The sequence below is a fragment of the Oenanthe melanoleuca genome, chromosome 5 (assembly GCF_029582105.1).
Source record: "Oenanthe melanoleuca isolate GR-GAL-2019-014 chromosome 5, OMel1.0, whole genome shotgun sequence".
NCBI lineage: Eukaryota > Metazoa > Chordata > Aves > Passeriformes > Muscicapidae > Oenanthe > Oenanthe melanoleuca.
This window is the reverse complement of record NC_079339.1, coordinates 22,270,200-22,293,282: the sequence shown is the minus strand read 5'-3', so window position 1 is coordinate 22,293,282 and position 23,083 is coordinate 22,270,200.

Below are 23,083 nucleotides of genomic sequence, written 5' to 3'. Positions count from 1 at the left end.
GCCAAAGCCCATGCTCCTGCTGGGGATGTCCTGGTGGCCTGCTGAGGATGTTGTGGAGAGAGAAGTAAAGAAAGGCACTCTTCAGGCAGCTGTTTGCAGCTTTCTGTCACTATCAAGGAGATAAACTCAAAAGTTTTAAAAGACTTTAAATAGGCTTTGTGTTTAGACAACCCAGTGTCCCAGACCTGTCTTCCACAAATCAGAATTTTAATGTGTTGAGTACCACCTGTCTCTAGATATTTATGTTCTTTTGGTTCATGACTCTCATGTTGGTTCACTGTCAAATATGTATATACATATATATATATTTATATATATATAAATATATATATGGCTCTGTCCTATACATGTATTTAATATATACAGCTCACAACTGCACTCTGAGCTCACTGGGAAAGGTGAGAACATGCAAATACCTGAGAAGAGCTGCTTTCTTGTTCCTCTCCTGGAATGGGAGCCTGCCCTGAGCTGGCAACCTTCAGCTGTGATCTATCAGTATGGAATTCTTTCACATAATAAAAGCACAAGTGGTGCTAGTTTTGATATTGAAAGCAAAAACAATCTCATCTCTGTCTCTCAGGAGACTCCTCTGAATGAAGCAACCTGTCCTGCAAAGGCTTCCCCAGTGACAAACAGAGCATGCCTAATGCTGAACCTAAACCAGAACATGCAGATTGACAAGAGTGTCTTGGAGTGGGGACAGCAATGCAAAAACACAGAAAGCAAAGCAGAGACCAGGCAAGGAAGGAGCAGAGCCAGGAGCAAGTTAATTTAAGAGACATGAGCTGCTGGATTTCTTGCACAGCACCCTGACTGCTGGAGTTAATGCTGGGTTATAAAACAAGCTCTGGTGCTGGCTGCTGCTGAGGAAACCTTCACTTACAGCAGGAGCTGGGAGAAGGGAGCCAGAACCCAAATCTGTGAGATGTCTGTAACCAGGGAAAAAGCTAAAAGGTTTTCCAAATGGCAGGAAATGGCAAAGTAGACCCACATATTGGGAAACCTTGGGTCTGCTGCCAGCCCTGGCCCTTGCAGATTTGTTGATTTATGCAAAGTTAAAGCATGCTGAGCTCTACTCACTGCAGTGCTACTGCCTGGCTTCATGCTAAAGAGCAGCAGTTGAGAGGACAAAGTACAAAGTTTAGTTTTTATGTAAAGATGGTTCATTCGAATTTAGCTCAGAAAAAATTACAGCAATAAATGATTATCTCAGAGCCCCATCTGTTAACCCAGGTAGAGTTTAGTGGCCAGCAGTCCAACTCTTAATGGCCCTGCTTGCAAAGCAGGGACACATCCTGCCTTGTCAAGCCAGAGCAGGCATTTCTGTCTGGGTTTGTGAGAGAAGGCAGGGCACATCCTCTGCTTGGAGGTGCTTCTTTCAAGGCAGGAGCTGAGTAGATTTAAGAACTGCAGAGAAAGTTATCTTTCCCTCCAGTTCTACACTAATGCTGCAAATAAATCTGCTCTTTCTGAAGGGCAGAGCTGGGCTGTCTTTTCTCTCACTGCCCTTATCTCTGCCTGTCCCTGTTGCCTGTGTCTGAACAGCATCCACACCCCACAAACCTCAACGTGTAGTCTAAGGACAGTCCTTCCTGGCTGTGTAGGGAGCAGAGAAAAAGCTGAGAACTAGAGATAAAATTGATTATTCTCCAATTTCCTGGCCACATTAGTATAAATTCTCCTCTATTCATCCCAAAAGAACTAACATGACTCAGAGGACGCACATTAAGGAGATTCACAACTGCACAGCAGGCAGTGGTGGAAATTACATTATGCTGGGGTTAAAAATGTGAAGGAAACTTAAATTTGCCATTTTCTTCCTTGTTGCAGTTCTTTGGGAAGATAGATAATTTTACATAGACAAAAGAGAGGAAGAAAGCCTGGGAGAAGCAGCTGTTATCTTTGTACATATGTATGAAGCATGAATTCAAACCCCAAAGATATTCTACAGGAGCAGCCAGCCCAGAGAGTACCCTGAGGTCCTGTGGGGCTGACCATTAATGCAAAATTGATCATCCTCAGTACTGGAAACTGGCTGCTTTACAGTCTAGAGATGCTTTATGATGACCTTGCCATGGGATTTATGCCTCAGAAAATGGTCTCTCTGATTAGTGGGAGAGCAGCCTGCAGGCCCCTGGGGATCCCAGGTCTTGCATCAGGGCACTGAGCAGTGGGAGAGGAGCATTATCCCCCTTCCAGCCTATTGCTCCCAGCAGAAAGGAAATCTGATAGCTTGCCAATCCCCTGAGTCACCTTTTGCAATAGGCAAGCATTAAACTAAAATAACAATAATAACAATAATAACAATAATAATAACAATAATAATAATAATAATAATAATAATAATAATAATAATAATAATAGTAGTAGTGATAATTTTTTAAAATTACATTGCCCTTATTGCAAGGCCTAATGAAACAGTTACTATATTTAGACTCCTATGACTGTGGTCTCACTGCAAGGCACTTCTGCTCCTCAGTTTTGTAGCTAGTTACTCCAACTCAAAAAGCTTCAGAGTAAAACATTTTATTCCAGTAGCTTCCCAAAGCTGAGTCCTGTTCCTGTGCCAAGCTTTTTCTAGCTACTTGCTCCCTCCTAAAATGCTGGTTGTGCAGCATGAAGTATCTCCTAAACATATTCCATCAAGCTTTCTGCTGAGTATATTCCTAACCTTGGGATTTCCTGCAACCCCTGGTCCTGATAAATGAACTACTTAATCCTCTGCTCTGCTCATGGTACTCTGCATGCCACACTTCTGCAATTTTCCAGCAAAAATAATGCCTGTCCCAGGTCTCAGCAAATCTTATCTCCTCATGGGCTGCAAATAACCCATGAAACCTGCTTCTTCTGATCAAACAGATGGGTAGCATCAAATTTAGTATCTCTAAATGGATGGGAGCTTCTGTTCCCTACTTCTTACAATTTATCAGTTTATTTTGGAAACAAACACATATGAGGAGACAATGGATATCCCAATGCCTGATAGAGACAAGGTGACACAGGCTTGGGGCTGTTATGTACAGAAAGTTCCCAAAAAGAAATTGCCAGAGTTATCTGGCATAACTCTAAAATATATGGTCAAGGTGTGGAGATGGTACACATTGATACACCTACTCCAATTTGAAATTATAATTTAACTGGAATTATATAACTGAGCCCAAATAACAGCAGCACTGTGTTCGCTCTGAGTTCCTACCAGCCAGCAAAATCCAGCTAAGAAGGTGGATAAATCTCTGCATGATTATCTTGGGTTGATCTTTACACTGGACAGACCCTGAAGATGTCAATTTATGGGATCTGAGGTCCATGTGAGGCAGGAATCCAACACCTCAAACAACTCTGGAAAAGACATGCTCAGTAGATGCTGAGGTATATGCACCTCTACACAGCTCTTAGTCATTTAGGCCTGATTGTTTTATCTAATGATATGATGTGATTTGATTGTCTGCAGTTTATATAATTATAGCACTCATTGTATCTCCATTGTTCAAAGAGCCTCCTTATGGGAGAGATTATTCATGTGAACGACACAATTTGTTCTTCTGTCACAGATCTTTTAAAGAAAAGCTAAATATAGAGTGCTGGTGGATCTTAAACCACTTTTCAGTGTTGCTTGCTGTAGTGGAAGAAGTCACAAGTGGGACACAGATTCACCATTTCAGTGCACTCAGCACTGCAGTGTAGGATGCATTAGAGCAGGAGTGGATGATGCAGAGGGGAAGTAGCTCAGGTAATGAATCACTGCATTGGCAACCAGTTTGTGAAACAGGTGAGAAAGGGCAAAAATACATGCATCTAGCTCTAGGTAGCACAATTTAGCTGCAAATCCCTAAGATGCAGCATCTCTGCCTAGTTGTATAATATTGTCAGTGGCAAATTGTGTCTCTAAACCATCTCAGAAGGGAGCATCTGCCCACATGAGCAAGGTATTTGTTCATGTGGTTACATGTCCTAGCTATTGCCAGACTGGATAAGGACATCAGTTCATCAAAACCTCTCTAGCCTGCTCTAATGCACCAATTTTATGTCCTACCACATTAAATTGTCAACTATGTTTCCCATATCTAATATCTTTGGAGACAATTAGTTTCACTTGCCATAAAATGTCATGTTAATTACAAACAGAATGAAATGTAATATGCATTTACTTCATCCACTTTGCACATCAGCAGTGGGCTGCACTGGGCACAGCTCAGAAGTTTGCTTTAGAAAAGCATCTCTGTTGCTGCAGCACTGTGAAAATTAGAAAAGCTTGTTGGAACATGGTTGGACTTTGATCCTCTGCAGGGCAGACAGCAGATCTTATCATCCTTGTTTCACTTTTCCTGAGTCTAAAACTGACTGGGAAGTGCTATGTGAGAAGTCCTTGCCAGCTTTCTGGCAGTCTGTGCTTCGAGCTAAGCTGGCAGTACCAAAACAGCAGACTCCAGAATGGCAGCCAGCACACTTTGTCCTTCATGCCTGCAAGGGCACCTTCAACTTTTTCCAGGGCTTCAGGGGCTGGCTCATTCATATTCATAGCCTCACCTGGGAAATTTAGCCCACAGGAACCCTGCAGCCACAACTCATGACCTGTAAACCTGGTGCATCACACATCCTGCTCTGACACACTCATCCCAAGATCAGAGTTTGGACATGTCCAACTTGCCTTGCTAGAAACAAATGCATTTGCCAACATTTCCCTTTCTGGGGGAACTTTTCATTCAGAGAACACCCTCACAATTTTGTTCATGACTTTCACACACATGATGGGAGGCAATCTGCTGGTGTTCCACGTTATCTCCACCCCCCAGGCTGACACTCAGGCAGTGTTGCCAGTCTGTGGTGAAAGATGAGGAAACTGATAATTTACTTGCCTGACACCCTTTGTCCAGGTGAAATCTGAGGATCCAGAAGTAAAAGAGGTGAGGAGGAGAAGGATAGATCAAGCTGTCTGATTCAGACTGTCTTTGAGAGTCACAGAGCACCCCTGGTTCCCAATTATCAAGATGTAATGTAGGAAAAATCCTTGTTTTACTAACAGGTGGAATCTTGAAAGTAAACTACTAACCAGGCTGGTGAAGACATGTTATGTCATGGTGTAGTCACTGCACATGACCTCTCCATGCACAAAATGTGTGCAAGGTCCTTGAATTTTCATGGGAAATCCTATCTGGCTTTGGTTCCTCCCCTGTGGCTCCTGAGCAATTCCTCAGCATGTCAACACTACAATTTGCTTGAGAGTGTCCTACTGTGAATAGTTGCCTGTTTGCTGTGGTTATCAGGTCTCCCCCAGTAAGCCATAGATGTGGATCAAACAATCCACAGCAGGTGTTTAACAGGAGAGGAGAAGAGCACTCTGCAGTGATGCTGTACTGATGTGTCAGAGGCACAGGCTGAGAGAGGAGAGGAGAGACATCATGGAGAGCACTGTGCTTTCACTGTCTTTGTGTCCAAGGCTCTGTGTGCCTGCTGATTCACCTGCTCATATTCTTCCTTCAGCTTCTTTTGCACTCTCACCTGCTGCAAGGCATTGGCAGGAGACAGAGCTGCCCAGGAAGCCTCAGCTGCATCCACAGAGCCTGCCACACTTCCTCTCCTCCACCTTTTCCTGCCCAGGCTGCCTTTCATGTGGAGCCTGCCAGTCTTAGCCCATGCACCCCTCACTGAAAGGAAATGTTTTGAACTTCAACTGAGTTGACAGCACCAGAAAGATCCAGGTGGGGGGATGAGGAGGCCAAATCTGCTGTGTTGCCATGATGAATCACAGCCTCGTCCTTTCCATTGCTCTGGGCACAAACATTTATTCCCTGTGCTGACTGCTGAACCGTGAGCATCAGAGGGATTTCATATTCCAGGTCTGAGCCCATGTCCAGGATTGCTGCTGCTATTGCCATGACATCATTTGGGTCTGATCAGACAAGCAATTTTTTGAAATACTGCTGCCTACCTGCACGGGATTTTCTATCAGGAAAAGGGTCTGTCAATGAGGGAACCAGTTAGGACAGTCCTAAGGTCAGAATGATGATGAGCCAGCTCAGTTTACTGGTAGATGTATCTGAATCCTGTGCACAAATGCCCCATGATAAGTCATGGCCAAACCACCAGCCACTTGTCACATTCTTGGAGGAAGAGTTAGGTCAAAGAAATATATTTATCCCTTCAGTGCTTCAGGGCTTTGCTTAAATCAGAGGCAAGAGATGCTGCCTGTGCAGTAGGCAGCATCCATTCTTCCCCAGCTGCAAGCCTGCTTTACATATATCTAAATAAATAAGAGCTTAATCAGCTTCCCTCGGAGCTGCCTGCACTGCTGACTCCTTGGTGGGGCTGTCAGGCACACTGGAGTAGTACAGCCATCCACAGCACCCTGGAGGAGGCTCTGCTCCATGGAGAGGTGATGGCCCAACCTGGGAAAGTGGCTCATGGGCCCCAGGCAGGGCAGGACTGGCCAGCTGGAAAAGAGGGAAGGTGTCCAGCCCAGCCTGCAGGAATGCTCCCTGCTTGCTCTCCTTTCAGACCCCCAGTGATCCCCTGGTGACCCCTGCTCACTTGTGAGTGAGGCTGAGAATATCCATGATGGACTGGAATTGTGCTCCCTGGAGAAGCTGCTCCAAGGGGCAGCAACTGAGAAAACACAGCCATGCAAGCCCAGTGTTTGGGGAAAACCCCATCCCACGGGCTGTTCTGCTGCACAGGAGTGAAATCTGGGTTGGGGAGGGACTGGCAGGCAGTGCTAAGGGCCAGGGGCTGCACAGCTCCTCAGGGAGGTGGCAGCAGACCCCAAGGGTGCTAGGCAGCTGTGCCCTTTCCCCTTCTCTATTCCTCCTTCAAATATTTACATTTCTTCATTTCTGCAACCTTTAGGCACAGGACTGGTACAGCAGATTACAACAGGATGAGGCTTTTGTTTACACATTATAGAATCACTTTCTGTTTCTAAATGAAGTTGGGAGGCAATCTCCTCTACCATGTAATGGATTATTTCATAATGCTGAAGTTTCAACAAAACATTTTTCCCTAGAACAGGAAAGAAACTGGGATCTACCAAGTACACAAGAATACAAACCCACTGAAAAAAAAGTATGTCATTTTTGTTCACATGGCTGAGATGTGGTATCAGCAATTGGAAGTGGCATTGTTCAGCATAAAGGAAAGGGCAGGAAAATGTGACAAGTCACATACAAGGAATTGTTAGCTGATGTAGCCAGTTTACACTGGAAAAACGTGTAGAGCACAACCTTCTTAAAATTAAAAAAACCCCCACAAAATCAAAACAGCCCACCCTGTTGGGCTTGTTGTTTCCTTTCAGTCTGGTTTGTGGTTTGGGGTTTTCTTCCTCTGTTTCAAATATTTTCCATGCAGGCTGGCAGTGGAAAAACCCACTTTGCTCACCACCCTTCCTCACCTGCCAGCTCCCACAGAGGCCAGCACAGCCCCAGCCCTGCCAGGCTGGTTTTGCAGCAGTGGCTGCCAGCAAGGGAAGCAGGGAGCCTTTGGGAGCAGCCCCAGCATCCTTGGAGGGGCAGACCATGTCACTCAGGTTTGCAGATCTCCAGTGGTGACATCTCTCTGGTGACACAGGGAGGGGTTGGCACTGGACTCAGGCTGGAAAAGCTGAGCTCTTGCTCTGTGGTGACAGGTAAACTGCTCTGTCAGACAGAACACGGTGCTGGTGGTTGCCAGTCTGTCCCCCGGTTTGTCCATCACAAAGCAGGCTTGTGAGACAGATGTGTGTGGGTGATAAAGACCTGGAGCTGCCTCAAAGGGACCCACTCTGCAAACTTAGGAGAATGGCAGGGCATGAGCTCTCACTGCCATCAATTATTTGACAGGGCAGAGCAGATGCTGGTTGTGTGATGCTTTGGAAGCTGAGCAGAGACCATCATCTTGCTGCTATGGGATCAGCAAAGCACAGCTGTGTGCCAGCCCCCAGAGGCTGTGTGTTTGTGCACGAGGAAGGAAGCAGCTCAGCACCATCCTTGAGCCCTCCAGTGAGGATGAAGTGCATTGGAGCAGGGACAGGGATGGCAAGGGCAGCCAAGCCTGGGTGGCTCCCTGCAGAAGCTGCTGGGGATTGGTTCCCTGCCCATCCCGAGTGACTCCATGCTCCAGAGCAGGGGGAAGAGCCTGGAGGTGCCTGCCTGAGTCGTGCTGCCTGTATCCCTGAGCAATGCCTTCCCAAGGCAGCCCCAGGAGACCAGATGCTGCTGCTTAGCAGCTTCTTGAGTACAGCTCAAAAGCACCACGGGCTCCCTCCTCTTGGCAGGGATAAAGAGAGCAAAAATGAGCCAGCTGGAAGAGACACAGGCAGTCCTGGTGACTGGAGCAAGTGCCCAGGAGCACCCACAGCAGTAGGAGGCGAGACTGGAGCAGGAATGGCAGTGGGGAACAAATAAAGGCTCTCTTGGGGACAAGGGGGTCCTTGTGCTCAGGGGGATGCCACAGGGGCAGAGCATGGAGCAGCTCTTCCCAGGCAGGCTGCTGCTGCTGCTGCTGCCCACTCTCTAATGCCAATAATACAGAAAAACCTCCTGGGTTTATCATCAAAAACACCTGCTCTCTGTCAACACAAGCTGGAGCAGTGAGAGAAGGGATGAGATAGGCAGGGGATGTGGAAAAGGCTTCAGTAGCCTTGTTATCTGATAATCTCAGTGATAACCACATCCCTCATTTTTCCTCAGTGCTTCTACATTCACATGGCAGTGGCTCTCCCAGTGACATGTCTGTGAAGATATTTGGAAGGCAGTCAGCAGAGAAACCTTCCCTGCCTCTTTGATCCCAAAAATGTGGAGAGTTGGGCTTTGTGCTCTTTAACCTCGTGTCAGGAGGCTTAGTTAGGTGTCTGTTGCAGTCTCTTTGCAGGATATGCACATCTGGTGTGCTTAGAAAGGCGATGCTATGTTTGCAGGAAATACACTTTTCCTCTCCCTCCACCCCTTTTGTAATGATCTCATTCCCAGAGCAAGAAATGGCAGGTGGCTTCACACCACATATGGGCAGCTCACAACGTGCATTCCACAGAACTCATATCCTGCCATCAGCAGTGTGCTTTCCTTGGATCAGACCTGGAAGGTGACACAATCCTGGATGAGCTGCTGAGGGAGACACACAGCAGTGGACCAGCCACTCTCTCCATGGTGTCACTGTGGTTGGGCTCAGCGCTGGGTTCCTGTTTGTCTGGGGTTTATGCTCAGGGTCACTGAGCTGAGAGTTCTCCCACTTACTGTCACCTGCTCCTGTGTCAGAGAGCTCCTCAAGGGGGAAAAAATGGTAAAAACCTGTATTAGAACTCCTCCCTCCACCAGCTGGTGGTGGAAGCAATGGTTAACATTCCTTCCATTCCAGTCAAACAGGAGTGCAGTGTAAGCACGTGACTGCTAATACAAGAATTGTTAAAATAAACGTGCATGTGGGAGATGCTTTAAATAAAGAATGTTTGTGGGGGAGAAGGAAAGGGGTAGACAGCTGTGTCATCCTCACAGCCCTCTCAGCACAGCAGCAGGGGAAGGTGACTCTCAGAAAGGCACATGCATGTTGCAATAGTCTCCACTGATGTAATACCCACCAGTGCAGCCTGTTGGGATGCACTGGGAGGGGTTTTTGTGGCATCAGGCCATTCCTAACTCACAGGGAGCCAGCCAAGGGCATCTTGTGCCCCAGAAGTGACTCACAGCATGGATGGAGCTCTGCTTCCTTCCCCTCTGCTGCTCCCAAGGCTGAGGTCTGCATGGTTTGTTGGTACAGTGGAGTTTGTCCAGCCTGCATGGTAATTTTTGTTTGACATGAATAGTCTTGCTGGGAGATAAATTTCTTGCTAGCAGGGCTGTCTGTATCTCTGAAACATATGAGCTTTCTCAGCATCTCCCAGGGCAGTTCCCAGGGAAGAAGCAGAGAAACAGAGCTAACTTAATTATCTATCAACTAACAGTGAATAAACACATCTCACAATGAGCAAACAGCATCTCCAGGCCCTTCTGTCTCCTTTGCCTGCAAATTGTAGAGGAAAGAGAGCAGCCAAACGGGCCATCACTCAGTTTCCTGGCCTGGGAAAGAGCAAATCTATTCTTATTTGATCTTGTCATAACATTTCTATGTAGGTGAAGTAATATTTGTGGAGGCATTTTGGGATTTGCAGAAAATGTTTGGAAATTGCAGGGGTTTGTTTTAACAAAAAAACGTAAAATATTTGAAGGTGTGTCAATGGATCAGAGGCCTCTTTTTTTTTCTTTATTTACTTATGGAGAACAAAGAGGTAGGATGTGTGCATGGGCTAAGCGGAGAGCTACTGTAACTCAGCATGGGAAAGGGAATCTGTCACACATCCACAAAGCCAAACAGATGGAAATGCAGTTTATATAAAACCTGTGTGCAGCAGGCAGGGAACAATCTGGGGAAGGGAGGGGAAGGGCCAGAAGCAGCAAAACTGATGATGTGTGTGTAGTGCCATATAGCTTTACAGCACTTTATGAGCCCTAACAAAGGCTCACAAAGGCTCTCCCAAATGACAGCCACAAACCCTGTCCTGCAGAGGAGATGCCTTGTTCTGCCTGAAATAACCCTGTGCCATAAAACTGCACGTTGCTGCAGAGCAAACAAAACAGGGAAATGCAGCCCCAGCCAGCAGGAAATCCTCAGATGCATGAGGGGAAATAGGCTGTGCTAGTGAGATGATTCCTTCATTATGTCACCTAATCCAAGGCAAAGTATAACCCCAAGGTTATAGCACAGGGAAAGGCAGGTAACCTTTTGATAAACACTGTTGCTGAGAGTGGAGAGACAAGGGATGGCACAAACAGAAATATGTGCTTGGTTTTCATTTTGACTTTTCATAAGCCACAGAGAAACTTTCACTCATTTCTCCTTTTGAAGGCCAGGCCGGATGGGCTCTGAGCACCTGCTCTGGGGGTGGAATGAGACAATCTTCAGGGTCCCCTCTCCACCCAAACCATTTTATGATTCTCTGATGATGATTCTGTGATTCTTTTCCCTGCTACAGCTTTGGGCACACCTTACCTAGCGTGGCTATGGAGTGCAGTGGGTCACCAGTGGATTGGAGAAGCCCTTGTGGGATTTCCCCCTCTCCTCTGACCAGTTTTTGGCAGCAGGGGCTCTGCCTGCCCTCTGGGAGCATTGCTGCCAGCTGGGGCAGGCAGAGCCCTCCTTCCCCCTCCCCTGCTCCCTCCTGGCCCTGATACCATTGCACTGGCTGCAGCCCAGCACAGCCTGGGCTTTCTCAAACCACTTGGTTACAACAGGCAAGGCAGAGACCCCTCACTCATTCTGGCTGTGCAGGTGTGTGCTTTCTCTCCAAGCCATCCTGCTTTACCTCTTGGTTCATAGGCAGGCCAGCCTTTCCTCCTGGCTTGTCTTCTCCAGCTAGTTTCCATCTCACTGAGTCCTCACACTCCTCTGTTTATTCCCTTTTGCACGTGGGAAACCATTTTTCCAGTGGATCTCACCATCTGTCAGGTATTGCTGCCATGGCCTGGATGGCTGCACTGACAGCACGTGGTGGAAGCATTTTCTGCACAGCAATCCAAGCACTGGAGAATGGCTCTTCAGGCAGAAATGTCCAGCAGCACAAAGATCAGGGAAAAGTATTGCAAGTTTATTCTCATACATCATCTCTGCAGATTTTACTCATATCCAGCTGTTCTCCATCTTCTAGCACTGTCAAAAATAGTGAAGCCCACTGAAACATGGTTAACTTGTTATTGTCCTGACACCACACTTCCAGGGGGAGGTAATAACTGGTTTTCCTCTTAATAACTGAGGATAAACACAGGTCCTTGAACAAACCTCAGGTGCTCCAGGCAACGATTCTCAAATACTGGCACAGATATTCACGGGTCACAGGTGCTCTCTTACAATTGTAAGTCAGGAAAACAGACCCAGAGAGAAAGATTTGCATCCTTCTCCAGCTGAGCTTCCAGAGCAAGTGATGTGTGAACAGCTATTCCCAAATCAGGGAAGACACTGTGTGTTTGAGCTAAAGCAGATCCATCTGAGGGGACACTGGCAGGCTGCCATGCATGATGTGCAAAAAAAGATTGAGGAAGTCGAGTTGCTGTAGCCTCAGGACATTTCTCACTGCTGACTGTAGCTGACTCATGTGGCAAGACAGAGCCAGCCTCCTCTCAGGGTAGGAAGAAGATAAGAAACAAGGAAGACAAATTGCAGAAAGGGAAATTTTGGTTGCATATAAGGAAAAGTATCTCTCCCTGTATCATGGTATCATAGAATCATGCAATATTTTGGATAGGGAGGGACCTTTAAAGGTCATGCAGTCCAACCCCCCCTGCAATGAGCAGGGACATCTTCAGCTAGATCAGGCTGCTCAGAGCCCCATCCAGCCTGGCCTTGAATGTTTCCAAGGATGTGGCACCTCTCTGGGCAGCCTGTGACAGTGCTTCACCACCCTCATTGTTAAAAGATGTTTTCCTTATATCTAACCTAAACTTAGACTCTTTTAGTTTAAAACCATTACCTCTTGTCCTATAAGTACACACCCCACAAAAAGTCTGTCCCCATCTTTCCTAAGAGTCCCCTTTAGGTACTGAAAGGCTGCAATAAAGTCCCCCTGGAGCCTTCTCTTCTCTTCTCTTCTCTTCTCTTCTCTTCTCTTCTCTTCTCTTCTCTTCTCTTCTCTTCTCTTCTCTTCTCTTCTCTTCTCTTCTCTTCTCTTCTCTTCTCTTCTCTTCTCTTCTCTTCTCTTCTCTTCTCTTCTCTTCTCTTCTCTTCTCTTCTCTTCGATGAACAACCCCAGCTCTCTCAGCCTGTCTTTACAGGAGAGTTGCTCCAGTCCTTGAATTATCTTCATGGCCCTGCTCTCTCACCCTCCAACCATCCCACATCCTTCCTGTGACTGGATGCAGTGCTCCAGGTGGGGTCCCATGAGGTTTCACAAGCTCCTTGGCAGCAACACCAGCCACAGAGACATGTATTAATAGACTGGCTCCATCTGCTTTTTCCAGTGTCACTGCCCACAGCTGGAAATAAAGAGGAAAAAATAACCTGTGCTCCAGATTCCCTTACCACCCTCAGTGTCCTTTGGTGGTCCTTGTTCAGACACTGGAAAGGGTGTCCCAGGAGCCTGCAGTATGCCCAGCCTTGGAGACACTCACAGCTGAGCTGGACACAGCCCTGGTGCCTGATCTAACTGTGAAGGCAGCTGAGCTTCAGGCCAGCTCAGGTGAGCTTCAAGGTCCCCACCAACAGAAAGCATCCTGTGACATCCACTAGGGCAAAGAAGGACAATGGAGAGCCTGGACTGCAGTGGAGTGACTATGATGGCAAGAACTTCATCTCCTAATTCTATTCTGCCTGCTCATTCAGGAATACATTACTAATATCATGGTCTCAGTCCACCAGCAAAATAATCTCAAAGCAAACAAGTTTAAAAAGACCCTTTGGGACACACTGACACTGGACATCAGGACTTTTCTTGATCTTCACATGGACACAGTGACAATGAAAAAATCTGAAAGTGTCCTAAAGAGACAGTTCTAATTGCCTCCCTTCATTAGGCAGCAATGTGCTGTTTATAGAAAATCTTAAAATGAAAATTATTTGAAAGTATAAAGAGTGGAGGAGAGGAGAATTTGTCAAATGTGGTGCTGACCCATGGTGCTAGAGGTGATGTGTAAAACAATCCTTTCTCAAATTCTTGCTGTGCCTCAGTCACTAGGTGAGAGAAAAGTGAAGTGGTTCACTTTGGGATCAATCAGTTGCAGCACCTTTCCCTCAGGTCACCTCTAAGGGGACAGACAGGAGAAGAGAAAGGGATCTTGTCCAGGATCTTTCTGCAGGAAGCCAAAAGCTCAGTATTGCTTATGAAACACATTTATGGCTTTCTGAGGAAACATTTCCCAGCCAAATGCTTTGCATTTTTTTCAGCACAATTAAAGGAAAAGGAAGAGGCAGCCTTGGTTTGATCAAAATAGACAGCAGATGCTGGAGAAGAAGAATGGGAAGGTTGTCAACTGGAGCAAAGAGGACAGAACAGCCTGTTGTGCATGGGCACAGCTGGAAAGGGCCATGGCTCCACAGCCTTTCTGCCTGAAGCTGGAGCCACTTCACCTTTCCATGTGGAAGAGGACAGGTTACAATAACTCCCACAAAAGGGAAAAATAATTCCTAAGCCCCAGGGATGAAAAAGATCAAGTGAAGGCAGTTATTCCCTATAACAGAATTAGCTGTTTCCAGGATCTCATTTTACAGCTATACCATCCAACTTCTGTGTCACAGGAGAGGCATTTCATCTCTAATTTAGTATATATTCTTGATTGAAATTTTCTCTGCAGGTATTCAAGATACTCAGTGCAATCATAGGAAACAGGAGGTCTTGAGCTAAATAACTTCCTGTCTAACTGCAGAAAGAAGGAAAAGGGAGATCAAATAATTTGGTGGACATGATCTAGCTAGGCAGTAGTGCAACTAGGCACAGAAGTCAGGTGTATGGTGTGATAGCAGAAATCCATACGCCCCAAAAGAGGTGACTCTTCTTCAGGCTCCCTGAAGTGCAGCTCCTGTGACAGAGAATGTGGTCCTGTGCCCAGAAACACACCAGGTTGCAGAAGGTTCTTAAAAACCCCCACACCAGCCACAACAAACTGCAGCAAAACTCCCCACTCCATTGTACAAAGCACCTTTGATCAGAAAGCACCTGCCCCAGGGTGGTGGGAGAAACCCAGCAGAAATGAATAAATGCTGTTAAAATTTGCCTTTGTTGTTCTTTCTTAGCAGAAGAGGCAAAACTCAGTGTAGGTCTGCTTGTCTTATGCAACTAAGGTAACTATGAAAACCCTTCCAACCTGCAGTGACAGGCAGCAAGTTCCTTTTTCTGAGCTCTTACTCATTGCTCCCCTAGCCAGTACATGTTAATGGGGCTGGCAGCCTCCATCAAACATGTGGCAGCCTGGGTTCAGTGAGACAAGGGACATGTAGAAGAAATATCCTCCCATTCTCAGTATAGCCCTGCTAATGAGTGACCCAACACTGCTATTTGTTTAGATCCCCACTATGTAACATGCACACACACACAGCTACTGCAGCTTCTTCTGCTGAAGGCACCATCAGCTAAAAGCTGCTGCTGCTGCCTGTGATGGTCCCCCAGACACTTTCTCACCACAGCAAATGTTATAATCTTTTGCTCTGAGAGGAAATATACCCCAGCTTTTCCAAGAAAGTACAAACCAAAGCATCCCAGCACAGAGAAACCATTCTGGCAAAGGGAGATGTGAGGAGCTCTCTTTATTCAATACCATTATATGAAATTATTTCTAAATGAAAGCCTTTCACTCTAAGCCAAAGAATAAACACAAATATTAGCTGAGTTGGTCTTGATGAGTTTCCTAGTACCTCGGGGTTTGTCATTATAGTGGCTGAAAACAGGGAGAGGGAGAGAAAGGGAAAATTTGCCATTTTCCCTCCTGTTGTTCAGAGAAATAAAAACTAAATAAATCAATGAATAGTTCCCCTGCAAGCAGTATGTATCAAAAGCAACAAAGACTGGCTATTAAAGAATGTAGTTTGTTACAACTTGAGCAGAAATGTCACATCACAGAAAATACTTCAACAATTTCATGCAGGAGTGAGGAGAGATTTTCTACTTGAGCAAAGGAAAAAAGAGGCAAGGACATCAACATGTTCTTTTCTGGCTTACCAGACTGACTTCATTTTTATGGATATCAGTATAAACCACAGATACTTCCAGCATCTCCTCACTCCTGCTCTGACATCTCATAAATCCTTCATTTGAACACCAGCATCTGCTGAAGGCAGGTTTTATTTCCAGTTCTGCACTTCCAACAAAGCCAGTGAAAAATGTTTTTTGTAATGGTTTGAGTAGCAGAAGGTTAGAAGCCTCCTGAAGTCCTCAATGACAGGCTGGCACCTCGATGGCTGTGGGCACTGGGACACATCCCTGTGTCTGCTGCTCTCTGCCCTCCCCCAGCAGAGCTGCCATCTCAGTGCCTGGCCTTCTCTGTGGAGCACTGGGGGATGGAGAAGTCAGCACCAGGGAAACTCTGCTCTTCCTCCTGCACATCCCAGCAGAGCCCTTTGCCTTCCATGCAGCAGCCTTGGAAACACGGGGTGCATCCTTCCAGGAATGCCTCCAGGGGAAGATGACCTACCATATATTTTGAATTCCTGGCATTTTTGGACGAAAAGAGACAAGGGTCTTATCTCTCTCTCTCTCTCTTCTTTTTTTTTTTTTTTTTTTTTTTTTTTTTTATTATTTTTTTTTTTTTAGGAAATCAGAACCCTTTTTTCAGAGAGGTGCTAGATCTTGTGACCCCTATCTCGACTTGGACTTCCAGCACTGTCCTGTGTCTGTGATTCATGACAAACCATTCATAAACACGTATTTCTGAGCCCTTGAAAAAAATCAGAGGAGCACTTCCAGACTTACTTAGGATAAGGCTGTTTTCTGCTGTGATGGAGAGTAATAGAAGAGCAGGATGAAAAGTGGTTAGAGGCATGAGAAACTTTCATAGGAAGACAGTTTAGAAAGAAAGAACCTGCCTAGTTTGCAGAGAAAATGAGTAAGAAGGACATGCTGGATAAAATATTAACAGGCTAGAAACAGTAAATCCTTAATGCTTTCTTCTAGAAGAAAAATAAGATGTTCAGAGAAGCTGGTACTCAGTAAATGCAAAACCAAGGAAAAAATGTAATTTTCACACAGCACACAGCCAGCTTGTGAGACTCAGGATTTAATCCAGGAGCCCAGCAGAGCCCAAGGAAGGAATGCACGTTCTATGGAGAAGGATACGCTCAAGTGCTATGGCAAAGGTTGAATTTGCAGATGGAAAACTACAAGAATTTGGAAGGGATACAGACTGTCTTGTTCCAGGACATCAGGTACTCACTAATAGAGAGTAAAGGCAGAGATTCACCTGGGGCCATTGATTTTACAGCAGCTTGAGCAGGTTGCATGTGCTGTCCCCTGAAGCATTGCTGAGAGCCAGAGCTAAACCACCAGGAGCTGTGTTCCCTGTGCTCTCCACAGTCCCTGCAGACTCCATACATTCATTTCTGGGAATGGTAGCACAGCTGTGGAGCATCATCCCACACACACAGCATGGATTCCAGCAGTTCCCACCATAAACCCATCCCACAAGGCAGGTGAGAGATGAGGGGGACGTGCAAAACCAAGAGAGACTTCAATAACACAGGCTTGACCTCTGATCCAGCAGTATCAAAATGAAGCTTGCTTTAGAATATCTAAATTTATGCCATTACCCAGTTTGACTCCCATAAGAAGGTCACAGACTTTTATTTATTTATGACTGCAGTGAGGATAATAAATTCTGCTTAAGTGAAAAATAAGTTTTAGAAAAGCAACTAGACTTCTTCTGAATAATTGAATTAAAACTCCTTTTCTCCTGTCTGTTCATGGTTAATTTTTCATATTGTTTCTGTTTCATCCATATGTATTTTTGTGAGCTGGAATAGTCCTTGTTGTGAGTAAAACTCTCATTATTACATCTTGGTGGCAGAAATAAATCTTTCACCTCAGTGAAAACATACACTGCAGTAAAGACTCAGTCACAAGATTATGTTATTTCTTGGTACTAATATAGGATTTTATATATTAGAAGCACTGTGGCTAATATTAGCTAATGATAAAGTAATTAAGCCAAATTTAGATGCCAATATAATTTCACTTTTGTTTCTGAAAGGTTTTAAGCTTTATACAGGCTGTGCTGCTCAATTAGCTGAACTCTCATTAAATACTGCAGTCTGCTACTCATCGTCTCAGACAGAAAAAACAACATTATTAACCACTGATGGTATTTGATACAAATAATAGCTTTAGTGGTTGTCTGTCTTTGTCAGCGATGACAACCAGCAATTCCTTCTCCACATTAATTTTAATGATGACTTCTAACATGAAGCCCAGACATAGTGAAGGAAGTTCTCACTTGCACAGAACCAGGGGAACCAGGATGGCTTTGTGGGCTTTATTCCTTGTCTCTTAGGGGCTAGATTGGAGTATTTTGTAATGCAACCTTATCATCATGTCTTGTCTTTTATCAGTTGTGCTACAGGCTCCACTGAGACAATGGAAATTTGGCATTTTGGGGGCTGAACTTTCTCAGACAGTCCTCTCCCTCTACAAGAGCTGTCATACTTAATACTGATAATCTAACATCAAACTTTCAGAGGTCAGATGGCCCTGCTCTCCTCAACCACTGCTCTGCTGTCACTATAGGGCTAGGAAGTGGCAAAAGAATATTGCAACACACAACTTCCTTCAGAGGCAGAAGAAAAGCAGCTTATTAAAGAAGCATTCACACTTTTATAGACTAGATCATAGAACTGAGGGCAGAAGTAATTTCATTGGTCCCAGGAAGGTAACACCCTTTGCAAACAGGCTTTCACCAAAATATCACATCTCACATGTCCTCTTGCACCAACAGCAGGTGCTAATATCTGTTATTAATTCTTTCCCTTCTGTTTTCCTTAGAGAAGCCTGAGAAAGGCTCAAGCTTCTTTTCCCCTAGCTCTCCACAGTATCCACACTGCCTTGCAGCATACTTGTTTGCAAAGGGTTTGGTCACTCACTCCAAAAAATTCAATGTAAATTACTTTGTCTTTAGTCTTGTTAGCTTTATACCCCACTGGGACACCCATTGATTTTATACTTAGCAGCTGTGGTCATTTGGGTTAACATCATTGAGAGCAGGGAGATGTCCCACTGAATCTCTTGGGTGTATGGGTGTTGTTGGACACTGCTGGGAACCAGGGGAAAAGCAGCCTTGAAGCCTTGGGTTCGTCAGGCTGCTCAAGGACAAGGAATTATAGCACTGCTTAAACACCTGCAGGTGTGTGAGTGATGTGATGTTTTGCAGAAAGCATGTTTTCAAAGAGGTGTTGCCTTCTTGGACCAATGAGCTTTTCTATTTTGTATTGCACAAACTACCCTATATGTAAGTGTAGTGTTTTTAAAAAAAAGCTCTCCTTTTGCTTCCCCATTACACAAAGAGCTATATTGCATTACCCTTTTCACTGCTCTCCTGTAGCCCAAACACAACACACAGGCTCTCTCCAAAGCAGGTGATCCTTAGCAGCCATCACAAGCACAGGATGGAGCAGGTACAGCTGTCACCTCCTGAGTTACTCTGCCCTCCACTGCAAGTTCAGCACCTCTTTTCTCCCCCAGCTCCACCCAAAGCTCTGATGGCTTTGCAGAGCCCCCTGTGCCAGCTGTGCCAGCTGTGAGTGCACCACAGGCTCAGTGGGAGCAGCAGCACTGGGGTGCACTGACGGTGGCTCCTCACCAAAGGGGGACTCATCATGCTATACCTTGCTGTAAAGTTTGATTCTTCCCACTCATGTGAGGTTCATGTCACTTCTGGGAAGGATGAAACAGACTCTTTTATGGGAGAGTTTCCATATCCTCTCTCATACTGGAACTCTCAGTCACTGGGAGGGCTGTCAGCTCAGGAGAAAACAGCTCTGGGCCCCAGTTTTGTGGCTACAGCTTTCAGAGCATCCACACCTGCCTCTGTGTCACCAGCTTGTCACTTCTGGACTGCAGTCCCAAGTGCTGGTGGCATGGAAGTGTGGGAAGGAGCTGCAGGGAGCAGCTGGAGATGGCCATCAGCTGTGACAGGTTGCCTTGCCTGCTCTTGCCCAGAGCAGTGATCTCCCCTTCCCATCCAGCTCAGCCACTCTGCCTTTGGAGGCAAGGAAATGGATATTTCTGCTGGTTTTGTGTGCCCTACCAAAGCACTTCACCCATGAAAACGTGAGGTAGGTTTCTGTCCAGCACTTATGGACAATTCCCAAGACACGTCCCCAGAGAGCCCTTCCAATAAAAAAGCCCTTCAGGGATGACTATATTCTGAAGGTACTGCATCCAGCTAGCAGAAACACTTTGCTGATGCCATTCCACAGCACATTAGATTCCTTCTGGTGTTCAGATCAGTTAAGAACACCCCAAATGGGTCTTTCTGTACCCCTACAGTGTCATTGCTCATGAAGAAATAATCCAAACTCTGAAACATTAAAACCAGCTATGTCACCCTGCACTGGTGAATAGCATGGAGCAGATCCAACACCCTGGTCATGTAACACCCATCAAGATTACAGAAACCAGGTTTCATGCCCTACACTAATCATTTTTGCACAGTTGGTCATGTCATCCCCAGGACAATATATTCCTTGTATCTAGTCAGTCTTTTATGTACACACAAGCTCAGTAAATTCCTTTCAAAAAATTTGGAATTCATTATAAATAAGAAAAACAGTTACAATCTATGAACAGGGTGCATGCTTGCATTCCTGCCCAAAATCCAGGAAGAGTATTATTAGTCTTATCTAAATAGAGCTCTTCTTTTTTCTCTGTACTCTTTCTGAAATGCAATCTGCCTCACAAAAAAAGGCAGCAATTATCCCCATTTTTTGATTCTTTTTGATTCAGTTCTCTGGTGCTCATGTGCATTCCTATAACACATCTGATGTTGATGGAGGTCTTTGGGTGCAATCACATGGAATTCACTGCTCAGAAACCTGGCAGTGCCTCTGTTAATTCGTTATGCTGTAGATGTACACACTGCTCTACCCAGTGTAACCTAATGATAATGAGTTTGCCACACAGGTATGATTTAATACTGCAATAAACACCTTGATTATAGTGTGACAGAGGTCTAGATCTGCTTTTCAAAACCCTTCATTTCACAAATTACCTATTTACTTTCTTGTCACTATATGAAAAAAGGCTGTTTATTTTCCTGCTGTACTACTGAAGAATTATTGCTTTGATGACAAAAGAGCTGAGCGTGGGAACCAGGGCACCATTTCCAAAACCAGAACTGAAGGGGTGATCTGACAACCACAAATTTCTGTTGTTCATCCTGTTAGATAGAAATGGCACAAAAAGAATGAACAACCATGGTTTTTGCAGAGGAAATACTTACCTTGGGAACTGCTAAAACCCATCCTCACCCCTGGAGCTATTCAAAGCTCATCTGGACCCAAGCAGCCCAAATACCCAAATACTGGTCCAAGCTGGCTCTGCTTCCAGGGCAATAGGATAGACAATCTTCACACATCCCTAAATAATTCTCTGGTTCTATGTTCTCTCACTGATGAGAAAAATGCCTGAATACCATATAACAAAACTTCAAAATTCATTGCCACTGGACATCATTCTGATCAAAAGCAGAAATTATTTTAAAGATAAAAGCCATCTCAATTGCAGGAATACCAATAGCAATTAAATACCAATGGCAATTAAATGTAATAATTTGTGTTTAACCTCTAGCACTGGAAGTCCCTGCAGTTTAGATTACATGAAGCTAAAAGCTGCTGCCTCAGACAGCTCAGTCTTGTGAGCTTGGCCTTCTGCACATTTCCTGTTAAAGTTGCTGGAAGGGTGGTAGCATTAAGTGGGCTTTTATCCTGACTAGTGTAGCTGCTTTTATGTACCAAAGTGATGAAAGTGAATGGTGCAGGAAGTGGTGCAGGGGTGGTAAGCAACGCCAGTGTGAGGCAAGGCTTTTTGAAGCTAATCTTCTTCAATTAGCCTTTCACCTTTGAATAAAGACAGACTGCTACTGCCAAAAAATGCCTCTTGAATATTCATTTAAATTAACTTCCCTTGGCCTGGTTTTGTCCTGATGGGATTTGGATTCTCTGAGTACCCACAGAGGTTGGTACCTCTGGCATGAGGGCTGTGAAGGGAACTGTCAGAGCTGTGTGCCCAGTTGTTTGTGGATTTATTTATTTATTGAGGATTTAGTCACAAAACATCCATGTCAGAAGCAACACACTGGAGCAGTGTGGGCTTTTTTTTGAGCAGCCTCAGTACAACAATTTGATTTCCAGGGAGTTGTTATTGGCCCAATGGGATTTTAAAAGAGAAAGCTGGGAATACTGTTTGGCTACAAAACCAAACAAAATAAAAAACCACATGAAGCTACACAGTGAAAGGAGAGAAGATTAAACAACCCAAGTAAGACAAATTGTTTGCACATATTTTCCTCTCTGGGTTGAACTGTACCTTTCTCATAATCCATCACACATTTTGGAAAGCAAGAAGTTGTGTAGTGACTGAAACTGCAGTCTCACACTTTCCTGGTTCATGTATTCACTTCTTCCTGGTTTTCTGCATCCCTGCAGAAAGCCCAGGGGCTGGTCCCTGTGGGTCAGGAGTGCTGACATGGAGTGATATGTCCCCAGAACTGAGACATGCCAAGTAACCACAATAGCATTGGAGCCCCTGTGTTTTAATGCAGCCTTGACATTTTTGCTCCTTACACCGTTCTGCCTATGGTGGCTGCTTTGTTCCAGCAAACCAGAATCATAAGGCCCCATGTATCTCTCCTTGAAAGACAAAGCTCAAGGAGCCTTGTGTGGTGGGCTGGCCCCAGCTGGATGCCAGGTTCTTACCACAACTGCTCTCTCATTCCCTCCTCAGCTGGACAGGGAAGAGAAACCACAACAAAAGGCTTTTGTGGGCTGTGATAAGGACAGGGAGAGATCACTCACCAATTACTGTCACAGGCAAAACTGACTCAGCATGGGGAAATTAATTTAATTTATTACCAATGAAATCAGAGTGGGGTAATGGGAAATTAAAAATAAGTCTTAAAACACCTTTGCCCCACCCTTCCCTTCTTCCTGAGATTAACTTTATTCCTGATTCCCTCTCTCCCTTCCCCACAGCCCCTCCTTTCCTGCACCTCTCACCAGCAGCACAAGAAGACAGGGAATGGGGGCTGTGGTCAGCTCATCACACATGGTCTCTGCAGCTCCTTCCTCCTCAGGGGCAGGACTCCTCACACCCTTCCCCTGCTCCAGTGTGGAGTCTCTCCCATGGGAGACAGTCCAGTTCTTCACTAACTGCTCCACCATGGGTCTCTTTTCATGGGGTGCAATCCTTCAGGAGCAGTTCTATCAACAAAATTGCTTCAGCTAGGACACCTCTCTTCATGGATTCACAGATCCTGCCAGGAGTTTGCTCCATCACTGGCTCCCCAGCCTGCTCTGGTCACATCCACTGCTCTGCTGTGGATCTCTCCAGGGGCTGCAGGTGGATGTCTCCAGGGGCTGCAGGTGGATCTCTCCCTGGGCTGCAGGTGGATGTCTC